This window comes from Sinocyclocheilus rhinocerous, unplaced genomic scaffold (genome assembly GCF_001515625.1).
Source record: "Sinocyclocheilus rhinocerous isolate Xijiao unplaced genomic scaffold, SAMN03320098_v1.1 scaffold36, whole genome shotgun sequence".
In the NCBI taxonomy this organism is placed as follows: domain Eukaryota; kingdom Metazoa; phylum Chordata; class Actinopteri; order Cypriniformes; family Cyprinidae; genus Sinocyclocheilus; species Sinocyclocheilus rhinocerous.
In genome coordinates, this window is record NW_015664459.1 from 1687980 (window position 1) to 1711085 (window position 23106).

The window sequence follows — 23106 nt, forward strand, 5'->3', positions numbered from 1 at the left end:
CAATGTCCTACACCCCCCACCCGCTCCCCCGCCTGTTGTCCACTCTTGTGTGCTGGATGGACAGGCTCTTGACAGCCAGTGACAAGTGCAGCTGGATCTGCTGCTGTCCATCACGGTGCTGAACACTTTTAACAAGGCTGCGTTCACAACGACCCTCATCTCTGCTTCGCTGAGGGACCAAACATGGCAAGTCTTCCTCACTCTTGTCCGCCTGGCCCGCATTGGTCACGTGACAATCCCTTTGTCCACCCAGCTCCCTAACCATAGTGTCACATGCTGATCTCCCAATTCTATCTTCTCCTGTATAGCACACTCATCGCTGTCAGTTATGGGATGGAAATGTAGTTCATTATGGGTCCATGCCTTCAATCAAAACTATTAAAGCATAACTGCCCCAACAAACACCAGCGAACACCAACAGTTGTTGGATTGTGTTGGATCAGATCAGTGTTAAGATAAGATGTAATATGTCTCTCTGTGTGTGTGAGTATGTGGTCCAGGTATTCCCTACGTTGTGTCCTACCAAATGTCCCCACACATGGATAATAAAACTGAAATTTCTGCTGGTCCCCATGAGGAAAACAGTTTATAAAGATCATACTAAATGACAAAACACTATTATTTATTGTTTGTTTGTAATGTAATGTTACTGTAAAAACCACAGAATGTTTGTACAGTATTAAAAAACTATGGTCTGTTGAGAGTCCTCATAAAACCCAATGTATGTGTGTGCAATAGTGTTTGAAAGCACAGATATTCCAAAAGAAGTACCATCAGATTGTACTGAGATTAGCACACAGCATTATTGGTGACAGCTCACATTTGCTACTCCTTAACGTCATCTGTCGCTAAGAAGGATGCTTCAGATGCCACAAACACAGAGGAAAAAAACTTCAATGCTCATTTATTCTACAGTCCATAAGATTGTTTAAAGATCTTGTATTTGGTATTTTTTATTTTCTTATAAATTATAATTGCCAAATTCATATACCATGGTATTTAGTACATTATGGTACTTCAAAAAACTGTGGAAATTGTATTTCCAAAAAACACAGTATTACAATAATGCATATCCATAAAAACAGTATTATACCATGACAATTTTTTTGTTAGCATAGGCTTATCAAATGCACAAAAGTAAACATTAAGCATGTGCATGTTTCACCTATATGTTGCGATGTGTGTGTGAGCCTGTACAGAAGCATGTGTTGAGCAGCAGGCTCTCTGACAGGCGCCTCTTGTCTCAGTGCTGTCACTCACTGTGGATCAGTTGCCCTTACTTCTCTCCAATGTCACCTTCAGTCAGATAGACCTCCCGAAAAACAGCACAACACCCTGACCATATGCTGGGGCTACCAGCCCAGGCCATGTTCTGAGAAAGCCCCCACCGCCTGGCCGAGATGTCATGTGCAAAAATAACTAAACATACAGGGTCACAGCCAAACTACTAACAGCCAGATAATTGGTGCTCGACCTTAGAGGGATGACAGCTGCAGGAGGGTGACAGGGTATGAGGCTGGTCTGTGGGTTAGGGGCCACCTCGGCTCAGGGGACATGCTGAGGGTCCTGAGGAGCACAACATTTTGTGTTTTCCTGATCCTCAATCATATAGTGTGTTCTAAACAGGTGTCATGCTACAATTTTCCACCACCAGGTAACAGTCTGTCCTTACTAATAACAAAAATGCAATGCGAAGTAATTATAACATATTTGATGCTTACACTGCCTTCAAGTAAACACATCATACATCATTCAGAAATTTAATTTTGAGGACTTGAAAGCTGCATTAATATATCTAATACCTGTACAGAACGGCACTTTAGTCCAATGACATTTCATGATGGGCGGAGCTACTTAGTGCATTGTGACAGAAATGGAAATCGAGCCAACAAAATTTTGATTATTGCAGTTACAGCTGGTCAGGACCACAATTTTCAATTAAAATGCACATGACAGGATTTATCATTTGTTGTTTTACTCAGAAAAATTGCAATCTGTTTAGTGGTTTGGGAGCTCTGGTTTGGGGTTCTTTCTATCACCAACATTTGAGACAAAGCAATTGTCTTGAAACATTAATAAAGAACGATACATGTAGAACATTACATGAACAGTAAAATAACAATAACATAGCAATAACAATAAAACATGTGCAAAGAGGGGATGTGAAAAGAGAAATTAGCTCTTAATTCTCATTTAAAGATTGACTGGTGCCCCAGGGCAATAAACATAACAAGGTATTAGGACTAATGCCATGCTGACCAAAATAGGCACAAGCTGGCCTGCCGTGCGGGGCTAACGGTGCACTGCTCTGTGCATCACTGTCCCTGACATTGCCAAATGCAGACAGGTAGAGAGGGATCTTGCTAAGGCCACAAGCCCTGCCTGTCCATCTGTCACTCAGTCCAGCAGCTTGCAGCCTCAGAGGGGCCATTAAACAAAGAACAGGCCAGCAAGCATTCACACAGACACACATCAGTCACACATGACCTGAGGTAATGTTAATGTTAGTATTCAATAGGAGTCAATGTCAACATCTAGAGAGCAGTGTGGCCAATGGCTGATACAATATATATTCTGAGAGGTTATAAGTAGGAAGTCATTTCTGTGTTTTGACATTATTTAAGCTTAAAGAGATGAATAAAATCCCTTCCCTCTCAGGGCTGCTGGTTTAAAACTTCCTGACAGAAAAACAGGCCATAATCTTCCTTTCACTTTGCTTTTAGGGGAGCAGCACATGGTAATTCCTGCATGCATTCTCGGGGGATTGTGGAAGTTGCCATGACCTGGCTGCAGTGGCATGAACTCCCACAAGAGGACTGAGAAAGAGGGGCTGTCAAATATAAGTGAACACACGGGAAGAGAGGCAAGTCTGCCCTGCTCTGCCTGTATCCACTGTGGGATTACAGATATCTGATTAATCTGACCAGCTAAAGGACACCGTAGGACACACACAACACACACACACACACACCGGGCACTGGATTTAACTTTTAATACATTAGAAAGTCCATGTATGAGCCCCTTCTGTGACCATCTGTGCTTCCATAATGCCCAAACAAAGGAATACTAGGTAAGATACAAAAAGAGACAATGCTAACTGAAAAGAAGATTCAAATTTATGACAGCTTAATCGTCTGTAAAAGCAGCACATTCAATTGCTCACAACTATGTTTCCACCTTTAGTAAGGGAAAATGACTTTTTTTTTCTCCGTTTTTGAGAGACAGAGAGTGATTTTCCTCACACAAAGCTATCATTTGATTTCAGACAACTTTAATTATACTGTAGTTATATATTGGCAAATTTATTTTTATTTTGATATATAGATTTATTACAAGACTTCACCAGATCTTGAAGTAATCTACATTTTTTTCATCCAGTGTCTACTTAACAATATTTTTTGGCATGAGGCACACTCTTTATTTCAATTTTAGAATTGTGTTTTTAGACATTGCAGGCTTTCTTTTACAAGAAACATCTGAGATACATTTATATTTAAATGAAAAGACTGAGAACTCCATTAAGAGCTATAAAGATAACTTCTGGGGGGGGGGTTTGGGGGATCCTGTGGGTACCTTCTTGTCTTAAAAATAATACACATTCAGTCACTCACATATCTGCATGAGATGGAAGAGCCATACTGAGAGATCAATAAGCCAAATAGATCTAGCTCACAGAGCAATACGCTTTTAATAGACCTCCTACAGATGTGTGATTTGATCCTCAATGCTGTGATTCTGTAATGATGTTAAAGCAGTCTCTTTGGGCTGTCGCCTTGGCCATATGCTTGATGTCTGAAGGAAAACGCACACTTATAGGACAGCTAAAATTAACCTTGTCCATCTGCTTTTGTGTGCTATAATCAGATTGAAAAAGCAAACCACAAAAGCGCTCCAGTTTGTAATTCGGAAGATTTTTTGGAGTCTTTTGAGATCAGCAGACATTTGCTTTCAGTAAAAGATCCAAACACACAAGAATCCATCATATAATGACAAGCCCAGAATTCCGGTTTCTGTGATTTGCTCTTTTTAGAGTTTGTGAGATGTGTGTATGTAGAGGGTTTTACTTAGCTATACTTAGCTAGAAGTTAGCTAAATCTGGCAGAACTTCTCTTTGGAGACATCTAGGGATATCCTCAAATATAAAATAATTCATAAATAAAAAAAAGTAATGTTTTGTGTTTGCTTATATAAGAGAAAGAGGCAAATGTATAAGCCTATAAAACACAAAGATCTCTTTTAAGGACAGGATTACAGGCTAGGTTCGTCTGTTGACATTATAATCAGATTTATATAAAAACAACAGAAGTCTATCATATAACCCCATTTAGATATCTAGGTACATGTGAGTGAGATGTGGTTCTTCGCTCACACTGGCACTTGTTCCGACCATCAGTCTGTACAAAGCTACCTTTCACTCAGACACAATGAAAAGCCCCTTGAGATAACCCTCTCTCTCTTCACATGGCTTCTTTTCCCTGTCCCTGTATCTAACCCCCTCCACTCCACCCCTCTGTAATTCCCCGAGTCTCTAGGAATGCTCTTGTTTTTAATTTCTCCCAGCTGCTCTGGCTCTGTGCCCGACCGCCTGCCTTCCCACATCTGCTCCCCATCAGGCCGCTGCCGAGTCCACACAAACAGAGGCCTCTCATCAAAACAGCAGGATTACAGCCCTCGACCCCTGGCCAGCACTTCAAGACCTGTCCATCCGCTATCCCTCTCCCCAGCCATCCCACCATCTCTCCTCATGATCACCCAAAGCTCCTCAGTGGACCCCTGGATTGGAGCCCATGTTCTAAAATCTTTATGGTAAAGAAACAGACATTGCCCTAAGGCTTGGATCTGACTGGACAATATCCCAAGACAGACATGAGGCTTTCCCCTGAAGAGGCCTTTGTAGGAGACCGTGTGAACGAGTATGGGAACTAGTATGGGAGGTGAGTAGCTAGCTCTACTGAGCTGACTACCTAGACCGCATCATACATTATGTGCGCTTTCAAGGCGAAGGCTATTCCAAAAGGTATACTGTATCTTATTTTAGCCAAAATCTAAGGTAGGCTTGCATGTGTCCTTTGCAGCAATCCCAGAAAGTAATGCAATGTATTCAGGGGACAAAAAAGAGACAAATGTCAAGTGCCAATGTCAAATTTCATTCATTGTTGAAAGGAAATATCTGTAATCTAATCAAGAATGGATTCTTGCTAACATCAACCTCCACTAGAATCAATTGTCGAGTTGGAATCAGAGTTGAGTTGCATACAGAACCTTTCAAATCAGTCACTTATGGGGTTCCAATTCAGTTAGGATGCCCCTTTAGAAGGCACCTGCCTATTTAATGTAGGTAGTAGACAGTAAGTCAGCTCATTAGGTTTTGAAACAGATTTTGAAAGTCAGTTTGTCTACAGTATATCTGATTGGCCAGCATCATGTGGTCTCCACACTGAACAAGAGAGCTTATCTTTTACTTATTTACAACTCATCCACTCATAGTACAATAAAAACAGGGTGAGAGAGCACGCACACACAAACACACACTCTCTGTGAGCCTAAGCAGGCGTCTTCAGCTGAGCAAATATGTTTTGAGAAAACAAACATTCAGATGGCAATAAATGCGTATTTAGTCACAAGCTGAACAGACCCCTGGGCCCTGAGACTCTGTATATGTATGTGTGTGAGAGAGATGTCCAGCATGTACGTGTGTGTGGGAAAGAATGCTGGGGTCACCAAAAATGGTGCATGTATAACCACAGTACAGTTGTGTTAAAGAGTGTAGAGACACATTCTCTTGTCGCAGTTCCAAAAAGATCCTCATATCCTTCTGTTATGAGGAAGCAGACATTCGCTAAACGCTGTTCTCTTGGGTTTCACCTCATCCAGAAAGTGGTAAGAGGGGAATATCTCAAGTCAGCTCGACTATAACACTTTATGAACATAACGAAAGGAAACCTGTTTATTGACAGATAATTTTATATATAATTTTATTGACAAATAATAAAAACAGATAACACACTTTCAATGGGTTTATCCTGATTTAGCCAAGAAGGATGCATTCCTGGATCAACATCTTTGCAACATTACTGGGAGAAAGACGTAGTCTTAACCCTAGCCTTAACTACAACCATTTTCCTCTGTTTCCTATCTTTTCCTCTACCTGAAATTAAAGCAATATCAATACCTGGAGAAAGCTATCCATAAGCATTCCCAGTGATAGAATGGTTCATTATGGCATCTCCTAACAGGGGTTAATTGCCAAAGCTAACCTGCCAAACCTTGACCCCACTGGCCAACAAGTATATTGATTCAGGAACCTACTTGTCAAAGTCAGGGTCTACTTCAGAAGGTACTTTCCTCTTACCCTGTTGGTTCAGGCTGGTGTGGTGTGTGAACAATATAGCTGATGGACCAGAATAACCATCCTGAATATTGCTGGTAAAACTCTACCAGCATTGTCTTTTTGTCAAGCCAATTGATTAAGGAAGTCTTGCTGGTCAGGCAAATTATGAAACCTGGGACGCATGCATCCAAAACACAAGATGGCGTAGTTAGAGGTCTCACTTTTTCACTCATACTTGCTTGAATATTATTGTGAATATTGATAAAATTGTACTGAAGTCTCTGTGCCATCTGTTCTCCGCAGGGAAGGCTTCATCAGTGGCCAGAGTTCTGGAAAGCCCAGCACTACCCCAAAAGGCAAGAGAGAAAAAAACTTCCTTTTCAGATTTCTCCCAATGGCTGCTAATAAAATCCAGATGTTGCTGAGCTGCTCTCTACCCTACTCCCTCCTATCCTCTCCTCAGCCGCCCGGCCTTAGCCATTCCTAAATAAAGGAAAGTATTTGTGACATTCAGCCGAGCCGGGACGTGCCAAGAACAACTCCCCATCTCGGCCCATCTGGAGTGTGTTAGGACAGCGCTGGGCACCAGTCGAGATGCAGAGATGCAGAGAGTGTATGGCCACTTCATTAGGAATATGGAACATGCATGCACAAAAAGAGGTGCTTGTTGTTTAGGTACATCTAAGTGGTCTGAGTTTTTTAGTGGGTGTTTTAAAGTGGAGAAATCTGTATGTTTCAAGGTCCAAGACAACATTCTGACTCTCATGTCCCTCCACCCATCTGTGGACTTGTTGCGTTTGTAGTTGTTTCCTGTGCTGCCTGAAGTAACCGTTGTGCTTGAGGCGGAGGCAGTGTGTTCACAGTGTGTGTTGCTGTTCTGAGCTCACACACCTGAACATCACTAACTGTCACGCACTCTCACAAGCACACACATAGGAACGTCCTCAGACTCAGCTCAGGCACCTGGGGACCAAGAGTACTGCAGGCATACAGCCATCGCCAACACATCTGTCAACTGATATTCAAAGAGAGAAAGTTCTTTAGCAAGAGGGAAAGATAAGACACCCAAGAAAAAGCAAATGTGTAAAAGAAGTAGAAGAAAGTGAAAGACAATAGATGTGACATACAGCAACTTTTGACCGCCAAGTCCTTTTTCTGTCTTCACTGACAGTGACAAAATCACAGCCAATCAAACAATGTTTGACATTTAAGCGTAACAGAATATTGAGCCAGTAAGATTTCACAATGGGCAAATCGTTTTGTTGCACATTGCTTGTCGCAGTGGTTAAACGACATTCACTTTAGCACCAATTGACAGAAGGGACCGCAACCAGCAATGAGGTTTCTATTGGTCTGTGGACCAACTGTAGAATCTAACTGGCTTAAAATTTCTCTCTTCATAACCGCACACTAAACATCAAATATCTTCTGATTGTCTATTATTGTGTCAAATCGTGCTGCGGTTTTGTGGACGAATGGCTTGATACCAGAAGCTAAGTTAGGAAACAAGATAAAGCTAAACAATATAATGAAACAATTTTGTTCTTCTAGGAGAGTCATAATTCTAATGACTGTTTTATTGGTGCTTGGACAAATAATAAGACATGCTTGTCCTTCAGCCCTACAAGAATGATCATTACGGAACCATTACAATTTTCCCATCAAGGCTGATAAACAGTTATAATAGCTACGCTTTCCCTAAACTCGTGTATTACTTTAATAGTGGGGGAAAAAAAGACAAAATGATCTATGACAGGAATCTGTTTGCTCTCCGCACTTCCACAAACAAGCTCCCCAATCAAAACACCTGCAGCTTCACCCAACACCAATTAGCTCATCAAGCTTTTAATTACTCTGTTAATTGCATACAGGCAGCGTGAGGGGCGGCTGGGGAATTAGATACAGAAGCCCTCCAGAGGACCCGCCTTGACAATCCTAACAAACAAAGAGGACACGTGCCAAGCAAAACACACAGGACCTGTACACACACACACACACACCACAGATCCCCTGCTCACATGACTGGAAGAAAAACAAGAGTGGCTATAATGCCATGCCACCATGCTCACCATCTGTTACTGCGCTAGAAGTGATGTCACATCCTGTCACATGGATGACTATTACCTGGGAGAAGGATAAAAATGTAAATGAACGCAAAGAGTGCTTGGGTGTGTTTCTGCTGGTCAGTGTTTCTCATTTACAGCAATATACACTGAATAGCATTGTACCATATTTCTTGTAGTAAAACTACAACAGCAATATACACCACACACTACACAGTTTGCAATGTGCTAGTATTTAATTCTAAAATATTTCTATTTCGCAGTCCTGTATAAGTCAGGATCTGGCTCTAATGAGTGTATGCAGACAGCACACATACTCTGTTCCTCTTCCTTTTTTCATCCTAATTCCCTGACTAGGATGACTATCTATTTTTTCTCTCTCTCTCTCCCTCTCCCTTATATACTCTGAGGAAACAGCAGAAGTGTTTGGCTGAGGAGGCGTATCCAGGAAATAGTGGCAGGCCCTGACTTCCTGTGTGACAGGTGCACGATGCGGGGCCTGACAGCTGCTGTCTCTCCGCAGTATTCACTCTCTCTCTCTTTCTCTTTCTCTTAGGCTATGGCCAGCTGTAGCCTAGTACTGCTCTTGTTTGCTTTGGCTCTTGCGTCATTACAGCTTGCTGATTTATGGAGCACAAAAGACTGAAACCTGCCCAACTCAGACACATGCAAAAACACACAAAAATATATACATAATCTATATATTTATTAATGTTCTCTTTTTCTATGAAATTGCTGAAGTAGTACAATGGTACAGTGACAGGTACAGATGTTACATTGACATACACAATGGTATTGAATAATTAACGGTAACAGTTAATAGTATTGAGTAATTGAATTTGAACACTCTCAGTGATTGCACATACATAATTACTTTTAGTTAAAATTTCTCTTTTTTTCTTTCTTAGTTGACATTGCCCTAAACAACTTTCTGTTTATCTATAGCCTACATAAATGTTACATCTGCTTTATACTGACTCTCAATTTCAATTAAATTTAAGTTTTAAATTATTGTGAATTATTTAACGTAATATAACATACAAATGGATTAAAACAAGTATACAAAATGATAGAATTTTATAAAGTCAAATCAAATAAACAAAACAAAACATTGCAGCATAAACAAAGAGGAAATTTAAAACAAACAAAAAAGGCAGGAAATTAATGAAGGAACTTTTATTACACAAAAATAGTTAAGAAGAATAAAATGATAAAATAAAAAATAAATTAACATAAGTCTTTGTTCCAAAACCTAGTGGGCTGCATACATAGGTAACAATTTAGGCTCACTGGCAATGACTAAATATGCCCTAATAATAATGAAAGTTTATTCAATGTCCTTGTCTTTCTCTGTCCAGAGTGTGATCGATGCAGCTTTCAGTATTCTTTTTCATCCCTCTTAATAGACACTTTCAAAACTATAAAGTCTCTGCAGGAATTTATATTCATTTCCATATAGGAACATCCTCTTAAAAGTATCCACCCCTCCTCCATCTGGAACATTCTGGTATCAACAAAAATGTTTCTTCCAATTCCATTCGCTTTGAAAATGTTCCTTTTTTTGTATGGAAATTAAACTTCCTTCTGGTGGATCCCTGGTTGTGGAACAATAACTTATCAAAAGAGACCCCTGCGTTAGATTAAGGTCTTCGTAAGAGACTGGAGCTGCAGTAAAATTCAGCTCAAAACCCATTTCAACAATGACAAGATAGTCCGGCACTCTGCTTCTGTTTCCATGAGATAACGGCCGCTTTAATTTGTGCAAATACGCTACATCGTACGTCTCCCAGCCCCAATCCAGCCCAAAGCCCCTTCTCAATACTTTAACATCATTGTGAGGAGAATTGTATGTGTGTGTGAGGGTTTAATAACTGAACTTCATCTGTAGTTACCACTTAGAACTGTGTGATAAGTAACTGGCTGAGGGCGAGAGAGGAAGTGAGGAACTAGCTTTATCACAGACAGGAGCGGTGATATGAACTTCCACACTGTTTGATTAATAAACCCCTCTACCAGCAGGGATTACTCCAGCTGGTGCCCTGTCTCTCAGCCATACTTCCACTTGCAATGTATCCTTACATCCTCCAATCTTTTTTCCACCTTCTTATTTAGCAAGAGTTCGCTTATCATCCAAACAAAACAAGCCAACTCATAGTGGGAGCTATTTCTCAAAGAGGTTTACAATGTTCCCTATTTGATCAGATCAGATCTGTTTTTCATTAGAAGGAAATGAGGTTCCAACAATCTAGCAAAATCAGCCTGAGCAGTCTCTCGTTTCTTTGAGAAGTTTATGTCACTTGCACTCTCAGTATCTTTCTCAAAGTACAAGCTTTAACCTGATTGGCTATTTTCACTCAATTTCTGGGAGATTTCTGTCAGCCGGATGGGAGACAATGAACACGTCAAGTAGGGATGCACCAAAATGAAAATTCTTAGCGAAGCCAAACAAAATGAAACACTGGGCCGAAGGCCGAAAAACACGTTTTTTCAAATTTTTTCCCCCATGTAGGTCTATTTTGCCATTTTTTTTTCACCATTGCATAAATTCAATAGCCAAAATTTGCTTTTTACTGTTTTGTCCTGCTTTTCAAAAAAGAAAATTAATTACAAAACAACAATTTAAAAATATTTACTAAACACTGAACATTTTTTAACATTCTAGCAGACATTATACCAACAAAGCACAATTTAACTTAAAATTAATAAGTTAGTTAAATAATATTTTTGGCCATTTTTGAGACTTGAATCAGGCATGTATTTTTTTACTGTACAAATAAAGGCAGCCTTGCTGAGTAGAAATTATTATTATTTTTTTAACAGAATATATTACAGATCCCAATTTGAACACTATGTGTAAATGTTATAATAAATGTATTAATAGAGCTGTTGTAGGGTAATTATTATTATCATTATTATTGTCTTACTTTTTAATTTTATTTTACAGAACAACAGTAAAATTACAATACTATAATTTATGAATGTTGATGGAGTTGTTGCTTTTTCTCGGCTTTTATTTTGGCAGAAACCCGCAGGAAGATCTCTTTTTGTTGACAACAGCATGCAGATTTATAAACGATTCTCATTACGAATTTGGGAAGATGTTTGTTGCACGTATCGCATTGTCACATGCCTTTAAAAAATTCACAAAAATGTTACTGAGCAACTGATGAGTAAGTAACAGTTTCAGCGCAGATTTTCCTTGACCTTTGGACTTTGAACCCTGGCGCTGCGAGCTTGTGCAGCGCTGTCAGAATACATGCAATTCGTGCCTGCATTAGAAAATATATCATTCTGCAGTTTATTTACTAATCGTTTGAGGCCATTTCGCGATTTCAATCATCATACAGTAGCCTAACCACCAGCATCAGCCACCTCTTCTTCTCATCGGAGACATGTGATGCAGAACAGTCTCTCGCTGTCGGTGCTTCGTGCTTGTAATGATTTCTGCGTCTTTCTCTGATAGTTTTTAATACTTTCACACTGCAGACATGTTTGCTGCGTTAGTGCGTGCCTCTGTTTGATCGCGTTAGTCATTGTTCAGTACATATTATTCGGCCTTTTCGCTTATTCGGCCGAGCATCGAAAGAGATTTTTTTGCTGTTTTCAGCCAAATAATTTCGGTTGCTGAATATTCGGTGCATCCCAAACGTCAAGATCTAATCACTTGATTTGACAATGTTTACGAACTTCTTATCAGTATTAAAGATATGCAAATCAGTTTTGCTCTTAAAAAATTATGATTTACTCACTCTTCAACATGGTTACTTCACATGTCAATCAAGCAGTCTCTTCCTGTCTAAGTGGGTGGGTCTTGGCCAGAATAAGTTGCAGTGTGGACCAGACTTAATGCTAATAGGCAAGTCTATCTACTATGGCTTGTATACAGCTTTCTCCGTTTTACATGCATTTATCTTTCTAAATCTGACCTATTGTGTCATTAAGATAGGACAACACCTTTACTTGTGAGAACACATGTGAAAAGGGAAGAACGAGTAGAGTGAGTGTATTTGAGAGTGATGTGGTTTCTCTCTCTCAGAGTAAACTCCCAGCTCCTACAATGTGTTTTTTGTTACCCCAGATGTTTGGAAGCTGGCCGGCTTCTCTGCTCTCTGACATTCTCCTTCTCCCGAGAGAGGCCGCCATGTCACAGTAATGTCAAACATATGCGCTCACCACACCGTCGCCATCTTTCCCACTGTTTGGAGGAATAAACAGGGCTGAAACCATGGCAATTGCCCCCTTGCCCATCCCTGCTGCTCCCTTTCACTGGCACTCCCACTGGGAGCCCGGGGTTGCCACGGTAGGACAACCGGATGGACTGCTGGGACAATTTGCCATAACAGAGCCTTCACCCCTGAGTAAGTATTGAGACACACTGGAATGCAAATGTTGTGATCGTGTGAGTATATTTATCAGCACCTCACTTAACTAAAAGGCCAATCAAATATGTCATTCATCTGATGTTAAATTTGGACTGATTGAGTCTCTTCTCTTAGGATACATTCAGACTGCAGGGAAAAGTGGCCCAAATCCTATGTTTTGTGAGTTTTTGTCAGATCTGTTTTTTTTCCCCATTACAGTGTGAGCAGCACAAACCACTTGGAATCTGATCTTTTCAATTCTTATTTGGACCACTTCCACATGTGGTCCTAAATTAGACACAGGTCCATTTTGCAATGCGATCTCAGTCTGAACAGTCATATCAGAATTCATGTGACTATACATCTTTCTAGATGGACGTTCGTGACAATTCTGAGAGTCACTACAAAGATTTTACATACCAGTAGTTCTTTAGTCACTCTGTGAATATGAAAGACAGCAGAGAAGGTAATCATTGATGGGACAGTAAGGTGGTTACAAGTATTATACAACAGCTCTATACAAGCAAAACTTTAAGGAAAAGTACATGAAAAACCATTGCTCTCTTACTCCTTATCTTTACTTCTCCTTATCACCTGCGCACAAATTCTCTGGCTTCCGCGGCACATCAGCTTATAAATGAATGCATAAACGCTGGCTTCCATATTTACTTTCATATGGCAGCATGCTGATTGCTTGTTATTGTTCTTTTGGGCATGCAAGTCAGTTTATGACTGTGACCAGTTCACCCTCAAGTCTGATATTAGTCACATTTTGAAAATAATGTGAACAGCCAAACAAACAAGATCTGAGCAATAAGAATAAGAATTGAGCACTAAGACTCGCAGTGTGAACATAACCTTAGTCTCTTCCTTTATCTGTGACACACACACACACATTGGTTTTGTGGTGCACACTGTGCTGTTATGATTTTGTAATTTTATGCACTTTTCCAGTGTGGATCTGGAAGGCATTCCTTCAAATACATGCAACTTTGGAAAGAAAGGAAAAAAGACCCAGATCTTTTACTCAGTCTGAGAATCATTTCCTCACACCAGGACATAAGTGACACATAAGTGCTCTCTCTGGCAGCTAATGTAGATAATAGACCAGGATCATCTCTACTGAGCTCTTCTAAAGACATCAACAAATAAACAAAACACGTTCAAAAACCTCACTTCTAAACCTTGTGGACGTCCCCACCTGCTCAGGACTCATGCGACTGCACAATTGCATTAATGCATTATAGGAATTAGGATCAGTGTGTGATCTGACAACTCTCTAGACACTGGGATGGATAGATCGCAAATTCACTTCAATTAAAATTACATTTTTGTAAAACACAATGTTGATTTTACATAAATAAGGTAATCCAATTTGGAGAAATCCAAAATATATCATACAAATATTAATTGTTTTTTTGTATTTAATTTATACACTCTTAAATGTCTACATAAAAGCGGAGCAAAATATACTGTTAAATGTTAATATGGAGGAATTTTAGGTAAATATTTTTCACAGGTGTTTTACCCGTATTTTGAATTACGCATCACATCATGTTGTGCTTTACATTTAAAGGAAATGTCTGTAAACTTATGTAAAACGACCAATACCTTTTCTGGTTTTTTTTTTTTTTTTTAACAGAATTTTTGTTTACAGTGTAGCCAAGTAAAACAGGAAGGTAGAGGGGAAAATAGAGGAAATATGTTTGAGATATGATGCAGGTCAGACTCGAACCTGCATCTGGCTCTTTGTGCTCTCCAAGCACATGTACTACCCACTATGTCACTAGAACATGTTGTAGGATTTAAAACTGTGTACCTGTGAGCACAACAACCCTTTTTTGTGCACACATGCACTACTCAACAAGATCAGGATATGTTGCATGCCAGATTCGAATCTGCATACCTACAGTATAAACACAAAAGCCCTTTTTATGTCACCAACCAATACACAAACCACTGCGCAACTACAAAAAACTTCTATTTATGAATTTGAGTAACTCTTCCCATAGTATAGCTTTTGTGCCAGAGGTAAACTTGTATAAACTGGCATTTTAAGTGAGGTGCTGCCACGTGTCGCGGGGTTAGAGGTCTTTCCTGCAGGTGACAGTCAGGCTACCTGACCGATCAGGTGCCAGTGCTTACTGATCAGTGCCTGACCCCACCCCCTAGTTCTCTCGCTCTCTCTTCCTCCCTCCCCCTGCTGCTTTGCCGGCCGTCTGCCTGCACCCATCTTCCGCCCACCGCCATCTGCTCCTCTCGTTAATTACGAGACGGCAAACTTCACCTGCACCCGCACTCAAATTACAATAATTACCTCCAGTGCACACCATGTCCCTGCTCCCATTGCAGAGCACTGCCACAAGGACACGCTTTCCCAACCTGAATGCGGGCGTCCTATATACTAGTAAACTTAAGATATATACCACAACCATAAAAACTGACACCTTCCACATGACTGCATGATAGTAACTGTGAGCCTTTATGAATTCTCAGCAGATCAGTGCTGGGTGTTGCACTGACAGTTTGAAATACACTTCTATTTCAAAACTAGTGCGACACCCAGTTAGTGCAAATCATGAAGTTTAAAGTTATAATATCTAAAGCAACTTCGATTTACATTTTTTTTAGGATTTCTAAACCGTGGTCAAATTTATTTGGCTTTCCAAATTATTGTTTTTTACTAAAAAAAAAAAAGTGTATGAAGTTTGGTTAAAAAAAACTATTGTAAATTTTCTAGCAGTTTGTTTTAAATTTTTTAAGCACGTGTAGGCTATTTTAGGCTTTATCAACATTCTGAACAGGTTTAAGTGTAGACAGTGAGCAGGTAAGACCGACTACAAAGACCCTCGCCAGAAGCTGCAAAACCAATCAAACAAGTTCTCCATATCTACCAATGGAAAGCAGTGTCTCCTCAGAGCCATTTGACTTAACCACACATACTGACGCTTCTATATAAATCTACTAAAGATGGCATGAAAGCAAATTGAATAATCACTCCAGATGAATGAATGGCTTTCTCTTAGGTGCTTTAGTGCATGCAGCAGGGATATTTGCCTGTAAAAGCTATAAGGGCTATTTGGTGGTAATGTTTAAGGATAGTCTGTGGCCACAGCGCGGTTTCACCTTTAGACATTTAGAGGTTGGGAGAACTATTACCATCTGTTCATTCATAATTTAGCTGATCTTGTATAACCCCCTCTGATATTGAGGATTCCTAATATAATTCATATCACATTTTTAATAGACTTGCTATTAACATAATTAGGATGTGCCCACAATTTTCTGCAATTCTTAAGGGATCATAAGCACTGTCCCTGTCTCTGATAAAAATGTCAGATTGATTCTCATGAGAGAGCCTTATTGATGGTCCTTCCACAACGCCGGGCGTTTTTGCCAGGTTTTTAAACGCGTTTTGACAGCGCACCGCTAGGGGCCGCTGTTTCCCCATATCAGTTCCTCAGTTCCAAACTCTCGCATTCATCAGGCAATTGACAGCCAGGCAGCTGGTGCCCGAAGCCCGATCGAGGGCATTCAAATCAGATGGGAGATATAATGTTTTTCTAACATAGTTACAAACTGAGCATTTCATTTTTCAGGAGCATCATGTGCTTCATTTAAACATTCTGTCTAAGTGTAGACTGTTGATGGACGGTCCTTACTTTCAGTAACTTTTATAACTGTCAGCTACTGTCTTTATAGGCCTATACATATCGTTTTATTTCTGAGGTAAAACAATGTGTGTAGTATAATACTAATTTCAAATATTAAAGCAAGTGACATGTGGAAACAAATTTTATTAAATGAGCCATTTTTGCTAATATTTTCACTGGTCCCAGTGTGATTTTTAGGGGATGTAAATTAGTTCACCTCAAGTTTAGCCATGAAGTGTAGTTCATTAGGCTATATTGTTCTATGGACATGTTCCACTAGCATCTGACAACCTCAGAGTGTCCAAATACATTTTGTCTTCATTTTGAACTGTTTATGGTAGAGTGGGGGGTGGGGTGGGGGGGGGGGGGGGTTTAATGGGTTCAGAAAAGTTATCATAGTTTTAGTGACAATGACATAAATTATAAACCAAGTATGAAAAATGTCCAGAGTTTTCATGTTATTAGATTTTTAACAAAAATAAAATTTGTACTAAGGGGGCCTTTTGCCCCACAGGTGTGGGGTAAATGCCCTCATGGGTGGGGTAAAATGCCCCCCAGTCTTACAAAGCAATTTGCTTTATACATTTACAGCGAAATCAGAGTTTATCAGAGACAGTTTTAGCTTAAAATTAAAAAGAATATAATCAATAATTATGAATTACAAAATTATAACCTATTTGAAAAAAATTGTAAGTTGATGCTGGCTAGCTAACTAGATACCTGATGCTAACTTTAGGTAATTTTTAAACATAATTTAAACAAAGTCCAGATATTTTTATTCAACCAACTAGTTAGAATATATTTGATAGAAAAACAAAAGATTTGATGCTCAGAACAGAATAACTACAGTAATTGCATTGCCCCCTGGGGGCATTTTACCCCACCTGGCTGGTGGGCGTTTTACCCCACAGACTATCATATTTAACTGTGATGTTCTAAAAAACAACAAGCTTTAAACCCCTTTTTTTTCTTTTTGCTGAAAATTTAGATCATTTACTGTGAAATCCGTTTTCTCTCAGGTACATCACCAGTGTAAGCTTCATGGTGAATACTTCTACATCACTTTGTCAACGTAGTCCATAGTTACAATAAAAATGTATCTTGACTTTATCTTGTGGTTATTTTGGGAAAAACAGTAGGGGGACATTTTATCCCATAGGGGCGTTCCCTTTCGTGGAACTTCGAACTGCGTCCTCTAGGGGTCGCTATGGGGAACCCCTCAGGGAACCATGGTTACATAAGTAACCCGAGACGTTTTCCCCCACTCTACCCTATCCATCGGTTTATTATTTTAAATCTAACAAATGCTTTGTAAAATGTTTTGCATTAAAAATAAATGTCACATGGTTTGATATTTTGTAATCTAATACAATGATATTCATATTTTGACATTCATATATGTGTCCATATATCAGGCCACTGTATACCTGATACTTAATATGTTTGAGACTGCTTACCAGGTGCTTATAAAACTATACTTTTCATTAACTATTTATTCTGAGACCTTGCCATGCAGCTAAAATCTATGGCACACTTCAACTGAATAGCAGAGCAGTTACTTGTGTGATTCAAAGAGCCGCATGCACCAACTATGAATATGGATAAGAGATGGCATTTCCACAGACATTTTCAGCTGTATTTGAATATGAATATGACGTTTTCTTCTTGTGGTTTGGGCAGAATATTCAATGCAGAATATATTTTTCCTTCTGAGGTATTGGCGGAAAAGCTCTAGTAAATACAGCTGCTGCTAAAAAATTGACCAACTTCTTCTCCAACCCCCCTCCCTCCATTTTGTTCAGTTGATTCCCCCATTTTTGACTGTTTAACCATCACCGCACCTGCTAGCCATTCACTGGCGTTGTGACTCAGTTTTAGGGGGAGGATCTGATGGTGTCACCGCAGGTGAGCCGATGAGAAACGCACATCTGCCTTTCTTCCCCCACCCCTTAAAAATAACAGGATGTAAAGACATGTAAACAAACATAGTTAGCGCTACTCTGCTGTTGGAGAAAGCGCCCATGGTGTAAAGTACACAGAGACAGCTGCCCCATACCTTCTTTAGTCCCACCATTCCACTTGCCTGGTCAGCCTGAGAAGGCTCCAGTCAAAACACTCTGAGAAATTCACAACTCTAACATAAGTCTATTACTGGTTATGGTTACAGAATTTCTTCCATCTGGAAAATAGTAAAAAAAAAAATGTTTTACATTTTATTACAGTGGCCCCTTAGAAAATGCTTTAAAGCATCATGAAATCAAACTGGGAAAAAAGGATCCTAGTCACTTTAAGAAACATTTCTGAGTTTATTTAATTTATGTCCATGTTATTAGAAAATAAATAAATGTTTGTCATTTTAGCTGTGACGTTAACCATTGTGTTAAATTATTTTTTTTTTTCAACCACTCCTATCTGACCATCTGCAGAGAGACATCTTTTTATGATGGATAAAATCATGGGATTTGACCTACTTTTTTTCTTATTGAATATGATGTTTTACCTGGGAAGATGTTACTACTTTACATCGCACAAATAATAGGAGTTATGAGCGCCGCATTGACTTAAAGGGACAGTTCACCCAAAAAATTTAAATTCTGTCATTAATTACTCACCCTCATGTCGTTCCAAATCCGTAAGACCTTCGTTCATCTTCATAACACAAACTAAGTTGTTATTTTTGTTTTCTTTGCGCACAAAAAGTATTCAGTAAAGTATAAAATTACTGTTGAACCATTGATGTCACATGGACTATTTTAACGATGTCCTTGCTACGTTTCTGGGCCTGAGAACATTTCAGTTACATTGCTGTCTATGGAGGGTCAGAAAGCTTGGATTTCATCAAAAAATATCTTCATTTGTGTTCCAAAGATTAATGAAGGTCTTACGGGTTTGGAACGACACGAGGGTGAGTTATTAATGACAGAATGTTCATTTTGGGATGAACTATCCCTTTAAGGCAAGCATGTGAAAAAAGCATGTGTGTGGGAGTGTTCCAGTGTTTAGTGTATGTGTATGAAGTAAATTGATGTCAATGGAATTGAACACTACACTAGATCAAAATTCTCAGCCTTGAGAAATCCTGTAAAAAGAGCAGCCCTCATTGCACTGGCTCCACCTCTCCTTCTCTCATGACAGTTAATACCCACAGATATTAAATAAATCCTCTATGACTTGAGTCTCTACACCCATAATTCTTAATCCACCGTACTGATATGTGGTCAGCTCTGGTGTGGACATGCAATATCTACCTAGATATTCGAGGATTTTTCTACAGCCAAATGCAATTTGGCTACATTTACAGATGTGTCAGTCTGTGCTGCTCTTGCAAGGGCAAATGTCTCAAACTTATCAAGTGTGAAGTGTTAGGATCTGTCTGCAGCGAATACACCCTGGCTGTGCCTGAACCCAAAGCAGTTGCCTTATTGCCTTGTTACCCAGTGTTTTGTGTATGATGGTTCCTCCTAAGAAATCTAGTTTTAGACTGCCTTCCAAGGCAGTGTAACATTATGTCTAATGATCTACAGCACATTCTAATCCATTTTAAAGACAAGAAAAATTTTAATATAAAGTGCTTTATTCTGGGCAAAAAAGGAGTTATACACTGATAAAAAATGGACATTAATAATTTTATGCATCTAATCACAAAAAAGACAATTTAATTTGATTCGCTATCCACTGAAACACATACGATTGTGGGATATCTGTGAAGGATGTATCTATATGTATATCAATACTAGATTCAGATGTATCTTGATACATTTCTTCCCGTATACTGACATATGGGCTGCATTTTTAAGGTTTAGCTACTGAAATGTTTTTTTTTTTTTTGTCTTTTTTAAAGATTGCTATAAGGAATTTTAAGTGAATCATCAAAGACAAAGAAAATAAGACTTTGAATTCTTCTGTGATCCACTGTTCCACTATTGGGGCTGAAAAGAGAAAAAACTAGATTCAACATGAAGGACCCTTAAGTGATTATTTTTATTTTTTAAGGTGATTTTTATGTAGATGGTAAGAAGTAAAGACAGCGAGAGATAGCGAGCATAATTGTTTGTGTGACAGCAAAAAAAACAAACATCTTACACTATAGTCATTCTAAACTGTATGTAGAGGTGCTTCAGCCCCCTGTGCTTCCTCTAAGCTACGTTAAAATACCCTGAGAAAAATTCTGTCAACACCCTTAAAAATCTGTGTTTATGTGATGTCTATTTACATTCACTGAAAACAGTGGCTGCATCATTTACTAAAAATCTTGGGACTGGGAAGAGCTTATTCATCAGCTCTCCATTCCTGTGAAATCTCTAAATTTGCAGCCAAATATGTCATCATTACTGATATGCATCTGCTGACACATGCGGTTTTAATTGGTTTACTAAAAAAAATCATCAGTCAGGAAAGTATTCTAACCTTGCACTTAATCCACATGTTCTGCTTGAGATCTGAAAGACCCAAGGCCCTTAATAACAAGCAGATAGCACTGAAGTATTAGCTTGATACCTTCATGAATATTAAAATGAATAAAAAAAAAAAAGGTACATTACATTGGAGTCTCATAGATGCCAGATCTAAACCATGGCAGCAATGAATTTTCAGATTTCAGATTTTATTATGTAGCAGTTCACTGCTGTCAGTTATTTACTTGGGTTGTTTAACTATATTACTGACCCCAAACAAAATCAACATTACTTTTCTTAAAAACATCAACCTTTCTGAAAAGTAAATACCAACTTTTTGATGAAACAGATGGTTAGAGCTTCAGTAATATCTGTTGACTGGAATTTGATTAGGTCAGGGGAACATACTAAAAGTATTTGAAGAGAAAACAAAACATTTTTAAATATTATTATTTTTATACTTATACAGCAGGGTTTTCTGTGTGGTTTCTTGTTGGTTGTTTGCTATAAAGAAACCAAATCAGTCTCTGTGACAATTTTCTGATGCATCTAGATATCGGTATGGGGCTCTCCTTTACTGTAAATGTATAGGATTTTTTTTCTCTTCCCACAGATTTTTTCTCTCCTCACTGATGATGATGATGCTTGCCTTAGCAAAGACCACTAAATGAAAACTAAAAAAAAAAAAAGAAGGTTTCCTGCTTCTTGGATTTGTCTACTAAGAAAAAGATTAATGGAATTTTACACATCTCCTCTGGAGTTTTAAAAGAGAACTCAACAAGATCTCAACAATATCTGTGTTCAGATTGGCAAGATACCAAAGTCATTTTCTATTTGGTTCAAACTTTATCTAATTCTTTTATATTTTCTCTCACATGTATTTTATTTATGCTGCTACCTCAATAGAGTACTATCAGCATCAGGATGAGTTCCTGGTTGTCTGGGAGATGGAACACTGGTTGTCCTGGGTCTTGATGTAGTGTTTATGGCCCTCTTCCATGCTGGGGAGTTATAGCCCTGCCTGTCCTACCCTGTCAGGTCCTTCTATGGCCACACATGCTGCTTACACACTCCTGCTATACCTTTCACTTTGAAGCTATGGCTGAATAGAAGGGATAGAAGGGGTTAAATAAAATGGATGGGTGAAGCAAAAATAAATAAATAAATAAAACAGTCTACAGCCCAGTTTTATGCTCTATTGTATATGGACACCTCAGTGTTGAGCACTTCTATAGTAAGTTCCCTGTTCTGGTCATAGTGGAGACACATTAAAAAAAAATTTATCTGATGACAGAAATTTTAAGCGCAAAAATTACTGCCAAAGTACACTCTGGGTTATTTTTTGACCCAAATGCTGGGTTGAGACTGCTTGGTAGGGAAGCTGGGTTAATTTTACCCATTTTGGGTTGATAATCATTTATAATCAATAACCCAGTGGTGCTGGGTTGGGAAATGCAGATATCAAATAGTATGCATGTCACACAAGTTCAAACAAAAATGGTTCTCTTTGTGCCGATACCACTTTGCCTATTCGTGTTCACACTACTTATGACAGGAATATGTATGGAAAATAGATAAAAACTAAGCAAAGAAAAGAGAAGAGAGAGAACTACCTGCAACGAGGAGTGTGTTCTTTTCACACCCAAATCACTCGAGTGGTGACCAGTGACTGGTGAGCAGAACCTGAACAAGCCAGAATAGCTCTTGAAAGGAGTGATTAAAATGCTTTAAACAGAGGGTAAAATCCTGTCAGTTCACTACAATACATACACTCGCAGAATTTTTATTTGATTTTTTTTTACAAAATCGGTCACTGGGGTGTTATGTTTTCAAAAGGTACGCTTTTTTACCTTTTTTATTCCTAAAGGGTGCATATTAGTAGCAGAAATGCACATATTAGTACTTTAAAGTTACATATTAGTGCCTAAAACGCACATATTAGTGTCTAAATGGTACATATTAGTACATTTGTAAAGGATTCTGCACCAGTAACAGATTTTGTACCTTTTTTTGAGAGTGTAGTTTAATCTCAACTTTCAGTGTTTCTTGACGGCACTCAAAGCCTGATGCTTTGGCCATAGAAGGACTATTTTTTACGGTGGCCAAGTAGTACACAACACAATGAAATCTCCACAACACAACAGAAACAAGCCACAACACAATGAAATTAGCATAACACATCGGAAACAAGCCGCAACATAACAGAAACAAACCACACAACGAAATTAGCACAACACAATGGAAACAAGCCGCAACACAACACAATTAGCACAACACAATGGAAACAAGCCACAACACAACAAA

The 23106-nt window shown here is 38.9% G+C and overlaps 1 protein-coding gene across 5 annotated transcripts in view; it reads right to left on the minus strand.

Moving 5' to 3' along the window:
- LOC107730156 (protein CBFA2T3-like) overlaps window positions 1–23106 on the minus strand; it is a 49085-nt gene that overhangs the window by 16518 nt on the left and 9461 nt on the right. The window contains exon 1 of one of the 5 annotated variants that reach the window (XM_016540906.1): window positions 12568–12631. The exons of 3 other annotated variants lie outside the window; for them this stretch is intronic. The gene's annotated coding sequence lies outside the window, so the exon portion shown is untranslated. Of the gene's footprint in view, window positions 1–12467; window positions 12477–12567; window positions 12632–23106 lie in introns of those variants that run through there. One more of the 5 variants, XM_016540905.1, reaches the window with a different exon arrangement.